At 40.9% G+C, this 15,554-nt stretch overlaps 1 long non-coding RNA gene across 1 annotated transcript; it reads left to right on the top strand.

The window, feature by feature from the left end:
- The first annotated feature begins 8,392 nt into the window (after positions 1–8,392).
- On the top strand, positions 8,393–10,064 carry LOC109704190. The gene is made up of 3 exons (XR_002214216.1): positions 8,393–8,409; positions 8,527–8,603; positions 10,028–10,064. It is a non-coding gene; the product is annotated as an uncharacterized LOC109704190 (long non-coding RNA).
- The last annotated feature ends 5,490 nt before the right edge of the window (positions 10,065–15,554 follow it).

The following is a 15,554-nucleotide window of genomic DNA, read 5'->3' on the forward strand; positions in this document are numbered from 1 at the left end:
CTCGACGACTGCTTGAGACCATAAATGGATCTTTTAAGATGACAAACCTTGTCTTCTTGACCTTTGAGTACAAAACCCTCAGGTTGATCCATATAGATCTCCTCCGCTAATCCTCTATTGAGAAAAGCTGTCTTAACATCCATTTGGAACAATTCCAAATCTAAGTGTGCCACTAAGGCTAAAATTAAACAAATAGAGGCAAATCGCACAACAAGATAAAACGTCTCGTTGTAATCTACCCCTTGCCTCTGAGTGTAGCCCTTGGCCACGAGCTGAGCCTTGTATTTATCGATTGATCCATCCGCCTTACGCTTAATTTTTAAAACATATTTATTTCTAATAGACTTGCGCCTAGGCGGAATGTCAACCAATTTCGATACTTGGTTCTTGCTTATGGAGTCCATCTCATCTTTCATAGCAGCCATCCACTCACTACAAGCTGACGTCTGTAGTGCTTCTTTATAAGAAGCAGGTTTATCATCATCGAGTGGAGTGCACATGAAAATATCCCCTTCGATCTCAAAATGTCGACGGGCAATATGTCCACGTTCATTTCTACGTAATAGGGGGTCTGAATTGCCGACTTCTAAAGGTATGCTCTCATTCAAGAAAGCACTCCTACTAGCCGGAGGATCACTACTACTTCCTTCAGCGACTTCGGGAAGTGATCGATCACCCTCAATAGTAGATGGGGTAGAGTCGTCCTGTAACTCATACAATCTGATGTCTCTTCGCATTTCACCAATGCTTGAAAAATCCCCTTCTAGGAATTCCATATCACGAGACTCAATCTCGGTCATACCACCATCTGGGTGTTCACCATACATCACATAGCCCTTCGAATTTTCAGGGTATCTGATAAACACATGCTTGCTCGCTTTAGGGCCGAGTTTCCCAAATTTATGTGAGGTGCTGTGAACATATCCAGCTGAACCCCAAAGGCGTAAGTAGTGTAAACTTGGCTTTCTACCGCTCCACAACTCATATGGGGCAGAAGGCATTGATTTGCAAGGGACTCGATTAAGGATTTAGGCTGCAGTCAAAAGTGCATCTCCTCAAAAATTTATGGGAAGATGTGCTTGCGCCATCATCAACCTAACCATGTCTAACAGAGTACGGTTCCTTCGCTCTACAACACCATTTTGTTGCGGAGTACCAGGAATAGTGAGCTGTCTACTAATGCCCTTTTGCTCACAATAAGTCTTGAACTGATCAGACAAGTACTCACGACATCAGTCAGTGCGAAGCGCCTATACACTTCTTTCTATTTGATTCTCAGCCTCCGCAACGAAGCACTTGAAGCAATCTAAAGCTTCAGATCAGCGAGAAAGCAAATACACGTATCCATAACGGGAATAATCATCAATGAATGTGAGAAAATAGCACGCACCATGCTGGGCCCTCATATTTATTGGCCCACAAATGTCTAAGTGGATTAGCTCTAAAGAATGAGAGGCACGAGTAGCCTACCGAAAGGCTTTCTACATGCCTTCCCAGCCAGACAAGGCTTATACACAGATAGGTCAACTTTGGCGAGAGACCCCAAAAGGACTTCTCGAGCCAGTCTATTCATTATATCTTGACCTATATGGCCTGACATGCCATTTAATGGATTCATTATAGAGATTAGAAGAAGAAGAAGAAGAAGAAGAAGAAGCAAATGTAAATAAATCATCCTCTAAATCTAATTTAAAGAAACCATCAACTAATGTACCATATCCAAATAAAGTACTATGAAAGGAAATATCAAGGCGGTCTCTGTCAAAATGAAATGAATATCCTAAATGCAACAAAGCTAAAACTGAACATAGATTTCATTGAATTCCGAGTGTATATAGCACGTCCTGAAGAAGTAAAGTGCGGCCACTGCGCAACTTGAGTTGGTACGAACCAACTCCAAGCACTTCTTCCTTCGTGCCATTCCCAAGAGTGACAAACTGTGTTCCAGACGGTACTCGATGGTAATCTACGAACCCAACTCGGTCACGAACTACGTGTTTGTTTGCTCCTATATCCACAATCCAATCAGGAAGAGAATGAGCTACTAAAGCATGACAGCAAACAAAACAGTGTGAGTTGAGTTATAGGGTTACCTTTTTCGGCTCAGGACAATTCCGAGCGAAATGACCCTTCTGCTTGCAATTGTAACATTTTAGCTTTGTAGCATCCCTATTGCTAGCACGCTAGCCTCTGCGGCGCTTTCCAACTCCACCCTAAGGAGCTTGATTCCATTTCTTCTGCGCTCTATTGTTGTGATGCTTTTTGCGCTTGGGTGCGATCCCACTGCGCTTCTCGGAGCGTGCAACAAGAGCGACAGAATGGTTTGCTTCCAAGCGCTCTGCCTCGAGCTCGAGATGACGCGAGATGTCATTAAACGTTTTAATATTCTCGCTGTGCATCATCAGGAGCTTCATCTGGGACCATTTAGGATCAGGCAGTGAACGGATCACTGCTAGAACTTGTTGTTCATCAGTGAGCTCGTTTCCAACAGTCTTAAGGTCCCGAATCATGGCGCTCATCACACGAAGGTGCTCAGCTATTGAATGCTTCAGGTTTTTAATATACTGTAGAAACTTGAGATTTAAGGCACGTAGCCTCGTAGATGAAGTTTGACAAAAAGTAATCTTCAGATTGTTCCACATGTCCTTGGCAGTTTCAAAGATCTCAAACTGTCCAATGAGGTCGTCTTGCATTGCACACAACATAGTATACCGAGCAGTTCGATCCTCCTTGATCCATTTGTTATAGGTCTCTTTTTCATGCTCAGAAGTTGTACCTTCGGCAGGCATGACTCTTTTGACAGAAAGAGTTTCAAGAATCCCTTATTCATTAAGCATGTATTGTATTTTCCTATGCCAAATATCATAATTCTTTCCATCTAGCTTATCACCCCTGGTGAGATTAGTTATGATGTTTTTGGAAGTCATTTCACTACATTCAAAAAAAAAGGTTTGGACATTAAGCACATATTCAAAAAATTAACAAGATTGAAACATTATTCTCGACACAACAGGATCGAAAACTTCGTTATGCTCGTAATCATCACCCAGTGTCAGTTCAAAATATTATAATCTTTTTAATTTTCTATTAATTTTGAAACTTATCCAAAAGTTGGAATTCATCCATTTTAAAATAACACATCCTTTTCTTTTTAAAAAATAATTATTTATTTATTTTGAGAATTTTTATCTCATAATATCATCACACAGATAAAAAAAATAAAAATAAGTACTTATGCCAAAATTCAATTTAAAAATGTCGACGCTGCGCAAAACACATTTCTCTACACGACCTTAATTATTACATTACCTTTTGCATAATAAAACCTACTACATCACTACAAGATGTACATCAGAAAAGGAATGTTCTACAGGAATGCTGCACACATCGAACCCATTTTTTTAAAATTAAATTTTGGTGAAAAAACACCGAAATAACATACGTACTTATATGCCAAAAAAATTTATACAATCATATGCTATATAAGCATTTAAAATGCACCCACATAGAATAAATTAAATAAACAACACATGCATGTTCAATGAGCATAAAAAATATATATATGTATCCCAAAAAAAATTTTACTATGCAGGAAAAAAAAAAAATCACACAGAAATGTATAAAATACATTTTTTTTTAAAAAATCCTGAAAAGGTTAATATACTTTACTATACTGTACTTTATAATTTTTTTTTTCATTTTCTACATTATAGTTTTTTTTTTCTAAAGCTATTGTATTATTATATTTTATCCATTTCTACATTGTGTTTTAATTTTTTCTCTATCGTACAAGTTTTTTTTTCTTAAATGTCACTAAATTATTTTTTTTCTTGCCAATCTCTATATTAACGCTAAAAAAATCTATTATTTTAGACAAAATTTTGCAACTTTGTTAAGTAGAACTTGTTAAGTGGTAAAAAAAAAAAAATATAAAATGAATATCCATGAAGGAAACATTACATTTCTATTAAGTTATTTTCAAATTTTTTTTCTTGATTTTATATATTTTGATATGTTTTGTTCCAAAATAAGCTAAATAAATGCTCTATCACTTCCAATCGGTAATTTTTATTAACTTTTATTTAAAATTATAGATTTATTGGTTATAGCGTGAGATTTGAAAAAAAAAAAGAAAATGGGTATAGTTGAGTGGCGTTTAAAAAAAAAAATTAGTACATTATAGAAAGTAAAAAATATATATATAAAATATAATGTTGTATTGTATAATAAAAAATAAATTTAACATCACTTGATTAAAAGGCAAATATTCTAATTATCAGGTATTAGGAAAAGAGGAAGTTTTGTCTTTCCCCATCTTCTCACCTCACTCAATTGACTCGAGCAATACCAACTACATTAAACCGGCACTTGCACCCACTTCCACCAACTCCAGACTGAGAGAACTCCCCACCCCATCCACAACTCTTTTTTTCCTTACCCTCGCATCAACTCCCCTTCCAACCAACCTACCTCACAAAGCTTCAGTTGCACCCTTGTTACCACAGCTTTTAAAAGAGCCAGTATGCCCTCTCATTCACCGTCACCATCACCATGGCCGGCACTTTCTCGTTTACGTGGGCGGCTGCAGAGAAGTTCTCATGGAATTGCGCCCTTCTCTCAGCCTTCTTTCTGCTGCTGATCATGAACTGTTGTGATCATCCTGTCGAGCTTGACATGCCTGTGTGGAGGAGTTCTGTGGCAATCAGCGGCCGCCTGCCGTGTGACGAGATTTACGTGGTTGGTGAAGGAGAGACACTTCACAGTATCAGCGATAAATGCGGCGACGCTTTCATATTGGAGGAGAACCCTCACATTCAAGACCCCGATGATGTCTTCCCTGGTCTTCTTATTAAGATTACTTCACTTCGATCTTAAGTAATTCTTCGCATTTACCGCACTTTTTGTTCAACTGTTGGGTTTAGCTACATGTTAATTTCTTCAAAGAAAAAATTAATTAATTAATTAATTAAGTAAGAGAAGTACTGCTACCATGATCCAGAGTAGCCTAGTGATGTGTGGTGTGCAGATTAACTTAATTATTTAGTCGATACTATAGGTTATTGATAATGGAGGATATGTGGAAAAAGAAGAGAAATACTAAGGCTCCGTTTGGCATGGGAGATATCCCAAAATAAGAAGAGATATCACCCGATTTGTAACTAAATTACTACGGAACCAGGCAGAACAACTTGTTCTAGTCAAAGCGGGTTGTTTTGGACATAACTTATTCGCGAATTATTCGTGAATTATTAAAATCTGAATAAACAGTCTGTACGTGATTTTTTTTTTCCAAAAAAATCAGAATAAAAGAAAAAAATATTTGGATTATTTATATTTATTATTCGCGAATAACTCGTATATCGATCTATTCGGCTAAAAAAATGCACAGAATTTTTGGATAAAATTCTTTTTTCCAATATAGTTAGTTAATTTGCGAATTATTGTTGAATTATTCGCGAATATTGAAAATTTTCATTAACTTCCGGAATATGTACCAATTGTTGGAAATATTAGGGCAGCGGAAACTTACAAACCGTATAGCCAACATATCCGGAAACCGAAATCGGATTGCCTGTTTTACAAGCCTTCTTGGATCATCCTTGTCTCGATGCTTCTAGATCTCCCACGCGTACGCTTTACGTCACGGATCGGATGCGGATCTGATGCGACGGATGCCAATCGAAGAGGGCTACCAGAGTCCTCTTCTATGTCCACACTCCAAAACCCTGGGAATATAGGTGAAAATTCCAAAGAGGAAGAAGAGAGAGAAGAAGGAAGATTTATCGTGGATTCTTTCGAATTAGATCATATTCCATCGTTTCTTATGGGAGAGAAAATGTGGACCTATTTATAGAATAACGGAATCCCTAAGTATCCTGAATCTCATAAAGAGATTAGGATAAGGACTAGGATTAGGATATCCATGATAGATATCCAGTAGAAAATATGTTTCTTAACTAATAAGAAACAGATAATTTATTCATATCATAAAAAAGATAAAGATGGAGACGTTAATGAACTATGCTATTGCTTTTTTTACTTAATCTACTTCATTTTGTAGCTCTTAATTTTTATATATTTAAGAATTATAACTATTTATGCTAGTAGCATAAATCTAGAAAAAAAAGTTTACTTTTACAACCAAATTTTGATTCCGAATTTTTACTCGGTGAAGGTATAATTTTCAAATAAATCGTATATCCGAATAATTGGCGAACCTGTTTTTTAAGTTATATTTTTTAAACTATTTAAAAATTAGGATACGAATTTTATTCATATTATATCCATACTAAATTTTTGCCAAATCTAAATTAACTAACTATGGTTCTTTTGTTTTGGAACATCATCTTAAAAGTTTTTCCTAGGAGAATTAAGAACAACTTTAATCGTCTCTTTATTTATTATATATATAGTTCTCTCTCTCTCTCTCTCTCTCTCTCTCTCTCTCTCTCTCTCTAAGTTTATGAGATCTAGTTCAAATTACATCGACTAACAGAAAAACTATTATAGAAATATAGATTTAGAAGAACATACGTATATCTAGAGGAACGTAAAATATATAATAAAGTAAACTAATACAAAACAGTCAAAATATATATATATATATATANGCGTAGCTAGCTCGGGAGAGTTTCTTTTGCGCTAGGTGGTTACTTCTTCCCCATTTTACATTTCGGGAGAGAGGGAGAGGTTTTGTACTCTGTATAGAGAGACCACCATGTACTCCTTTTAGCACTTGTTATGGGATTCCTATTGTACTTACTTTATGTTTTTATTTAGTGGACTTTCAGCTTTACCTTATACTTTGCTGTAGCATTTAGACATTTATTATGCTCTGATACTCCTAGATGCCTTTTATTATTGCTTTTATTATTATTGTTTTTAGACGCCTTATATGTTGTAGACATATGGCGGGTCTGGGCACGCGCCGGGCGGGCTTCCGCTGGGTCCCAGGGCGTGACATCGTGATGGTTAGCTGTCGAAATGACTAATGTAGCATCAGCTGGTCGACACATCTGTAGAGTGTCGGTACAAGTCGGAATTGTTTTAGTGCAAACTGAACACGAAAATAGATTCAGAGCACTAAGACTAATCAAATTAAATTGAAGTTTCAACTAGTTTCTGTTAGATGTATGCCCTAGAAGCCAACTAGGCCGACACATATATTTTTTCTAGGACATAAATTTGTATTTGACTTTTAAATATTATGAATAACTTTGGATTTTTATTTCCATTCATGTTGTGTATGTGTCCATGAATCGTCAAAGGAATTAATAAGATGATGACATATATTCTCAAGTGTTGAGAATTTGAGACAGGTGTCATTGGTGGTTAATTTCTAAATACTCCCGATCAATGGATCATCACGGGGACGGTGATTGATCCGCTGAGATTGGTGCATAGGTCGCTTCCTTTTCTGGGTAGACGAGTCTCGAGTCGACAGTGTGGGGACACTGAAGCGAATATGCAGGTGGTTGTTGGAGAACAAGGGTACCGAGCGTGAACAACGCGAGAAGTCACTTGGATGTCTACTCACTCGTCAGTGACTTATTTAATGTTGTAGTAGTGTGACTGGTCCTTTGACCTGCGGTGCCTCTGCTATTCATAATGAGGTTACTGTAGTTTGACTGTACATACACTTGGTCTCTATCCATTTGGGTCCTTGCGATGTATGTTGGCTGCAGTAGGTTCATTGTAGGAATAGGATGCGTACTTAGATGGAATCTATCTCCCTTGGTAGATAGGGGTGTTAGTCCTATGTGATTTATGAAACCGAGTTTAAAAGACCTTGGCCAGGACAGAGTTAATAGCGGAAAGGGGTTTCCGATATTAGAAACTCGAGTCGAATAAATTTAACATATGACAGACAATGGGGTTTAACGAGTTATTATGAAATAACTTTGTCACTAATTTAACGAAAAAAAATAGTAGAATTGTAATGCACTGGATCTTGCAAATCGCAAGATTCGAGTGTTTGATCGGTGTGTGGAGCCTTTCCATAGTTTTTTGGAGGGTCGTTGATAGTGTTCCGACCCCTGGCGCGCATCCCGAGGATGTTGGAGTGAGACTTGGCACCAAAATCCCAAAATTGGAATTTTTGGTCAGCTCTCGGATAGCCTGCAGCAGGGCTTGTACCGGAACAAGGCTGGTCTTGTACCGGTACAAGGATTGATGGTTGTACCGGTACAGCCATCGGGCTTGTACCGGTACAGAGCCGCAGACCGCGCGACCCGAGCCTCGGGTTTGCAATTTCGTCGGCCTTGTACCGGTACAAGAGCCCGTGTACCGGTACAATGAGGCAGATTTCGTGCAGTTTGAACTGCAGGGGGTCTTTCGCGATTGTAGCCTATCTATAACAGCACCCACGCCCCTTAGGGCTTCTTTTGTGCTGGACCTGAGGAGGAGAAGGTGAGAGGAGCTCTCTCTCCCTTTCTTTGCATTTTTACTCCTTTTGCTTGGTTTTTATTGGGTTTTCTCTCCTCTATTTGTATCTTGGTGGCTTCTCCACCATTGTTGATGGCTTAGAGCTTGGAGAGGAGCTTGTGGCTGAGGAGATCTCCCACCCCACTTGGATTGGAGCTAAGTTTGGAGCTTCTTGAGAGGTTAGAGACTTGATTTCTCCCTTTGATCCTTGATTTGAGGTTTTTGTGAGATTAAACCCTAGAATTGGAAATTTAGGGTTTAATTGGCATTTACGTTAGGGCTTTTGAGGCTTGATTCCTTGGATTAGAACCTACCCTAGATTGATAAGGTTTATAGCTCCTTTTTGAGCTTGTGAAGAGTTTTCCCCTAAGAGGTGAGTTTTTGCCCTTAATAAGAGATGGTTAATGATTGAGCTAGGTATTATTTGTTTGGCTCGTTTGACACATGTTTCTATACCTCTAGGGTACTAGGAGACTAGAGGACACCCTCGTGGGAGCAAACGAAGGGTTTTCGTTTACCATATCGATCACACAGAACAAACGGCCCCTAAGCATTCTAAACTCTTCGTATACATTATTTTTGAATGCATATATATGCTAAGTAGTATTTATGTGAATTTTTGGAACCCCTGAAATACATGTGTTTATGTATAAGAAAATTTTCACTCTATATGGTAGAGCATTCTGGGTATTGTTGCATGCATTCGGGTAGAGCTCTCGCTAGTCACTTGGAAATACGCTTTATATGCTTAAAATGGTTCAGTTATGTAATTATGAACATGTTGGGATGACTTGAACTTAGTGAATGAAAGTGTCATAAAGGGGCACTAGAACTAGCACTTATGAGACTATCGTATTGAGACATAGAATTAGGCCACTTGAACATCTATTATTTTCCATGTTGTAGACATGATGACATTAGAGATAGGCTATGTGAGATCAGTCTTGAAGTATTTCCCATGTTTTAGACATGATGACATGAGACTTGAGACGGATCATTGCTTGCTTGCCATTTGTGCTCATTCGCACATGCTTGTGAGGGTCGCTCCCTACAAGCCGGCACTCCGGAGATAGCCATCGCGACACATGCTCGCCGTGCGGGATTGGGCGCCGAAGTGGATCGCCGTGGGGGAGGCTCATCCCTAGAGTGGGGATGTTGACTACCACGGGGCCATTAGGCACGGCGCAAGCCAAACAGCCTTCGGGTGGGTCTTACATGATTGGGACTTAGTGACAGAACGTGCTATGTGAACTTTAAGACTATTAAAGTGGACTTGAACTAGAATAGTAAACAATGACACCTTTGCTATTTTTATTGCATTGAAGACATCGGATTAGTTGCATTTCTATGCTTATGCAAGTCATACACATCCGTGTACATTCATGATATCGTTGCTTTATTACATATGCAAATCATGCTAAGTAGAGACTGTATGTTACAGCAAGTTACATTTTACTTACCTTTCGCATTACTTTAGTGTTTGTCACTGACATCTCTATGGTAGCTTTTGGGCCTTGTGGCGCAGTTCACTGAAGTCAGTAATTGCCCACTGGAAACTATTTTTAATAGTTCACACGCCCCTGTTTCATGGTTTACTTTTCAGAGCCTTCGGCACCGGCGGAGGCACGGGATCGCGGCAAAGGGATCGCTTAGCTAGCTAGCGAGGGGCGGTTCTTTGCCTAGGTGGTTTGCTCTTTCTTTTTGTAGTTGAGAGATTTTGTATCCATGTGTAGAGACCACCTATGTACCTACTTTTAGCACTTGTATTTGGGATTTTCTATTGTATTTACTTTATGTCCTATTTAGTGGATTTACAGTTTTATCCTTATCCCTTGTGGTAGCATTTAGACATTTATCATGCTCTGATACTCCTAGATCTCTTTCATTACTGCTTTTATTATTGTTGTTTTTAGACGCCTTATATGTTTTAGACGTATGGCGGGTCTGGGCACGTGCCGGGCGGGCTTCCGCTGGGTCCCGGGGCGTGACAAGAATCGATAATAAAAAGATAAAAAGGAAACCACAGGGCACTAAATTGATAAACTTTAAATCACATGGCACTAAAGTGAGAAAGTGTGAAATCACAGGGTTGGTATTTGATGTTTTCCCTAATATTTATAAATATGGAACCTTTTATACTCATAAGTTGTTTTTAATAATAGAACTTCTGAATCAATGATCCACATGGTTAAACATGATTTAGAGCATTTTAAATTTTTTGAAAATAAATTTCTTATGTTTTAGGAATTATAATAAAATCCATCAAAGTAAATGGTCAAAATTGAATGACCTACCAAAAATAAAGGATCGAATTTTAAATTTAAGATAAGAATTATTGATTTTTATATATTTAAATAGTAAATAGAATTTTCTATTAAAATTTTAACCAATTCAAACTCTTTTAATCATTAGACTAGCAAGTATCTTATACAAACCGTTAAAAATTACCAATTTCGAGATCTTTCGATCATAAGATAAATAATGTTGATCACCTCCGTCTTGTCAGGACTCATGATAAAAGGATTGTATCACATGGTAACTGCACCAAGAGGTTCAGTATTCCATTCTACGGAAATACCACTACATGCGCTGCTAGGCGTCACTGGTGGATTGTGAGACTCATGAGAATTATCTAGATGATCAATAATTCTCATTGGGCTGAGTTGGAATTGTTCTGATCCATTGAAAGGAGTTTCAGTGATATTGTTGATAGTGATCAAAATATATCTCACTACCAGATAGAATAGAACCTATAGGGTCACACACATAAGAGGTTGTGATTGATCGGATAGCTAGATCGCGATTATTGAATCGTCGGAGAACCTAATTATCAATATATTGATAATTGGACTAATTTATAATTGTTACAAATTAGTGGTATTAAAGTGTAAATGTTACAAGAGAGGACTTACTAATAGTTAGTAAATTATAAGAGGACTTATGTGCAAATGTTGCATTATTAATATGATATGATCAAATTAATATAAAGATCGAATCAAATTAGGATTTGATCGATCTAACCAATTAAGGAAAGGATAAATTTAATCTAGATTTGTACTTATCCTTAATGGTTATTATATTATTAAAAAAGGAGAATTATATTCCTCTATATAATAATACAAGAGTTTTTAGAAAACCCTAGCCGTCATCTCTCTTATCCTCTCTCTTCCATCTTCTAGCAAAAAGATGTCCTTTTGCAAGGGAGCTAGCACCTCGGGAAGGACATAGATCAAATCAAGAATGTCGTGTGGATACCTATAGAGGCCGGACACGTGTACGGCTTCAAGAGAACCCAATTCCACGATCATCAAATTGAGATGAAGATCTATCCGCGAAAAAGGTAAAGATTCGATCTTGCTTTTCTCCTTTAATCTTAAAGAACATGAGAGATCCTAATTGCATGGTTTTTGAGATTGGATCTCGAGAGTTTTCAAAATCAAATTTGTTTGATTTCTTTTTCTGCTGCGTTTTTACTATATGCAATTTTCTAACAGTTCCGCGACCAGAATTATCCGATCCCAAATTTGCCAAATCTAAGATAATAATTCACCACTCAGAACTCTAGGTCCATCCAACCTTGGTCCGCGTAGCAGTAATCAACTCTACAACGTCAAAAGTTCACGTAGAACAGTCACGGGACAACACCACAAGTCCGGAGTATAGTTTCGTAGGTCAAAACGACACACTCTGACTAGTCAACAACATTAAGAACCCGGAACGGTGGTGGGTTTTACGAATTCGGCCCAATTCTCAAATCGGGATAATATAGAGTATATATCCTGATAGACCCCAGAGTGTTAGAGGGGAGGAAATGCGGGACTGCAGGAGCAGTCCGAGTCTGAGTGTTCATGGTCCGCTACACTCTGAGTAGAGCGATCGGGCATTAGGTCTGGGACCGAGTCGGCTCTGAGTAAAGTGTGAAGGCCGACCATTAACAGAGACTATGGTAGACACTACGGGGTTGAAGGGTCCCCCAGTGGGTAGGATCCTGATGAGGGCAGGATCGTGCGAATTGAGAGATTTGGAGAACCCGGAACGGTGGTGGGTTTTACGAATTCGGCCCAATTCTCAAATCGGGATAATATAGAGTATATATCCTGATAGACCCCAGAGTGTGACCCACGAGCAATCGAGATATCAGCACGGAAGGCGTCGATTTTCCAAACAAACCAATGATCAGAACTGGAAAACGGCCCTCCAAGCCTTGGTGCCAACTACTCACCGAACTCGGATCAATAACCGAGGTTCACAGTGCCATACACTATCACATATTTCCAAACGCTGAGCCGAACAGCACGTTTGGAACCTGACCATACGAACAGGTCAATAAACCACTGTCCACACAGACCCAGAGTAACCTTATAGTTAGCGAACCCAGGGAATATCCTGCTGTCGCTATCCCAGAGCACCTCTGTCCACAACCCGTAGTGGCTACCAATAATAGCGTATGACGCTAACCGTTTGGACACGTGGTTCCCTACCTGAACGTTCCTCGTATACCACCAAACTAACATAGCTTACTACAATAACTCCTCTGGTTTAACAGCTCGAGTTTACCATTACAGTCGGAATCTGGAAAACCGGTCCGCCTTCCACTCCGGAACCTGGATCCTGACATCGTACGGCGTCCACTGAAAGGCAAATACCTCCAAACTGAAAACGTCAAACACACAATAGACCACCCTCTGACACCAGAGGTTTCACTCACAATAACTGTGTCCAAAATCCAGTTACTATGCGGAAGCGAACTCTATTCGACTANCCCGCATCTTCGAGCGAGGGTTGCGACCGTCGATCTTCCGGTTTGTGCAATCCTCTAACCTCCAAACCTACCGGGAGGTGGTGGATCGCGCGCTCATCGTGGAGAGCGGCGCGGCAGAGGCCCAGGAGCAGCGTGAGGCTAGGGACAAGGGGAAGGCCAAGAGGCCTGCGGCTGAGGGTGCGAGCCAGACGCACTCTAGGAGGCCGCCAAAGCATCCGAGAAGCCAACAGCGTGGGCGTGGCTCTGCGACCCACCGTGGAGGTTCTGATCGACGCCGACCTCCCCAGTGCGTGATCTGTGGTGGTCCCCACATTCCACCGCAGTGCCTGCAGCGGGGAGGGAGGTGTTTCCAGTGTGGCCAGGAGGGCCACTTTCGGACCGAGTGCCCTAGGGGATCTTCACCGGCACCGTCGACTGCATCGGCACCGGCTCTACCAGCCGCCAGCCAGGGGACTCCATCGGCACAGTATCAGCCTGGGCGGCCACCCGTCCAGCGCCAGAGCGAGGGATCTCGACAGGCCCCGAGTGGGCGCATGTATGCCGCTCAAACCGAGGAGGCGGCAGCAGCCGAGGATATGGTTGCAGGTATCATTTCACTTGATGGCATTAGAGTTCGTGCTTTATTTGATACCGGTGCATCGCATTCATTCATAGATCGGCTGTTTGCCGAGTTGCATGGCATCCCGTTGGTTTTTTTGTTGCATACGGGACATGTTGTTGTACCCGACCACATTTTGGATATTAGAGAGTATAGCCCCAGTTGCCCTATTCGGGTAGGAGATTGGATCATGCCTATAGATATGCTAGCTTTGCGCAAGCTGGGGGATTTTGACGTGGTCTTGGGCATGGATTGGTTGACCAAGTATTATGCCACGATTGATTGTAAGAATTGCACGGTTACTTTTAGAGAACCGGGGCAGACGAAGGTGGTATTTAGTGGATGCCGGAGTTTGCTGTTTGCGATGACGATTAGCTCGTCTCGAGCTAGGCAGCTGATCAGTAGAGGTTGTGTAGCCTATTTGGCTAGTGTGGTGCTGAGGGGCGAGGATGACACCCCCAGGATCGAGGATATTCCGGTGGTACGGGAGTTCCAGGATGTGTTTCCAGCTGAGCTACCGGATATGCCTCCTGATAGGGAGATTGAGTTTGTGGTAGATCTCGTCCCTGAGACTACCCCAATCTCAAAGGCACCCTATAGGATGGCACCGGCAGAGCTGAGGGAGCTGAGGGAGCTGAGGGCACAGCTGCAGGATTTGTTAGACAAAGGCTTTATTCGACCGAGCGTCTCGCCTTGGGGAGCACCAGTTTTGTTCGTCAAGAAGAAGGACGGATCACTTCGCCTTTGTGTGGATTATCGTGAACTCAACAAAGTCACGATCAAGAACAAGTATCCGTTGCCGAGGATCGACGACTTGTTTGATCAGCTTCAGGGATCACGTGTGTATTCCAAGATAGACTTGCAATCGGGATACCACCAATTGAAGATCAAACCCGAGGATGTATCGAAGACGGCTTTTAGAACACGGTATGGACATTATGAGTTCACAGTTATGCCGTTCGGGCTTACTAATGCCCCGGCAGCTTTTATGGATCTAATGAACCGTGTTTTCAAGCCTTATCTAGACAGGTTCGTCGTGGTGTTCATCGACGATATTTTGGTCTACTCCCGAAGCGATGTGGATCACGAGGAGCATTTGAGGATTGTGCTCCAAGTACTTCGGGAAAAAGAGCTTTATGCCAAGTTGAAGAAATGTGAATTTTGGCTTCGAGAGGTAGCCTTCCTCGGACACTTGATTTCAGGATCTGGTATAGCCGTGGATCCCAGGAAGATTGAAGCAATCAAGGATTGGCCGAGACCGACTAGCGTCACAGAGATACGGAGCTTCCTTGGATTGGCCGGCTACTACCGGAGATTTGTAGAGGGGTTTGCTAAACTGTCTACTCCCCTCACGAGGCTCACGCACAAAGGAGTCAAGTTCATTTGGAATGACGCGTGCGAGCGAAGCTTTCAAGAGTTGAAGCAACGATTAACTACCGCCCCGATCTTGACCCTACCAGTAGCTGGAGCAGGGTATGTGGTTTATAGTGATGCTTCACTTAATGGTTTGGGCTGTGTATTGATGCAGGATGGCAAGGTGATCGCGTATGCTTCTCGCCAATTGAAGGAGTATGAAAAGAACTACCCTACGCACGATTTGGAGTTGGCGGCTGTAGTGTTCGCATTGAAGCTATGGCGCCACTATCTTTATGGCGAGCGGTGTGAAGTATACACGGATCACAAGAGCTTAAAGTACCTGTTTACTCAGAAGGAGTTGAACCTGAGACAGCGCAGATGGTTGGAGCTGCTCAAGGATTATGATCTGACGAT

This window comes from Ananas comosus, unplaced genomic scaffold (genome assembly GCF_001540865.1).
Source record: "Ananas comosus cultivar F153 unplaced genomic scaffold, ASM154086v1, whole genome shotgun sequence".
NCBI classification, from domain to species: domain Eukaryota; kingdom Viridiplantae; phylum Streptophyta; class Magnoliopsida; order Poales; family Bromeliaceae; genus Ananas; species Ananas comosus.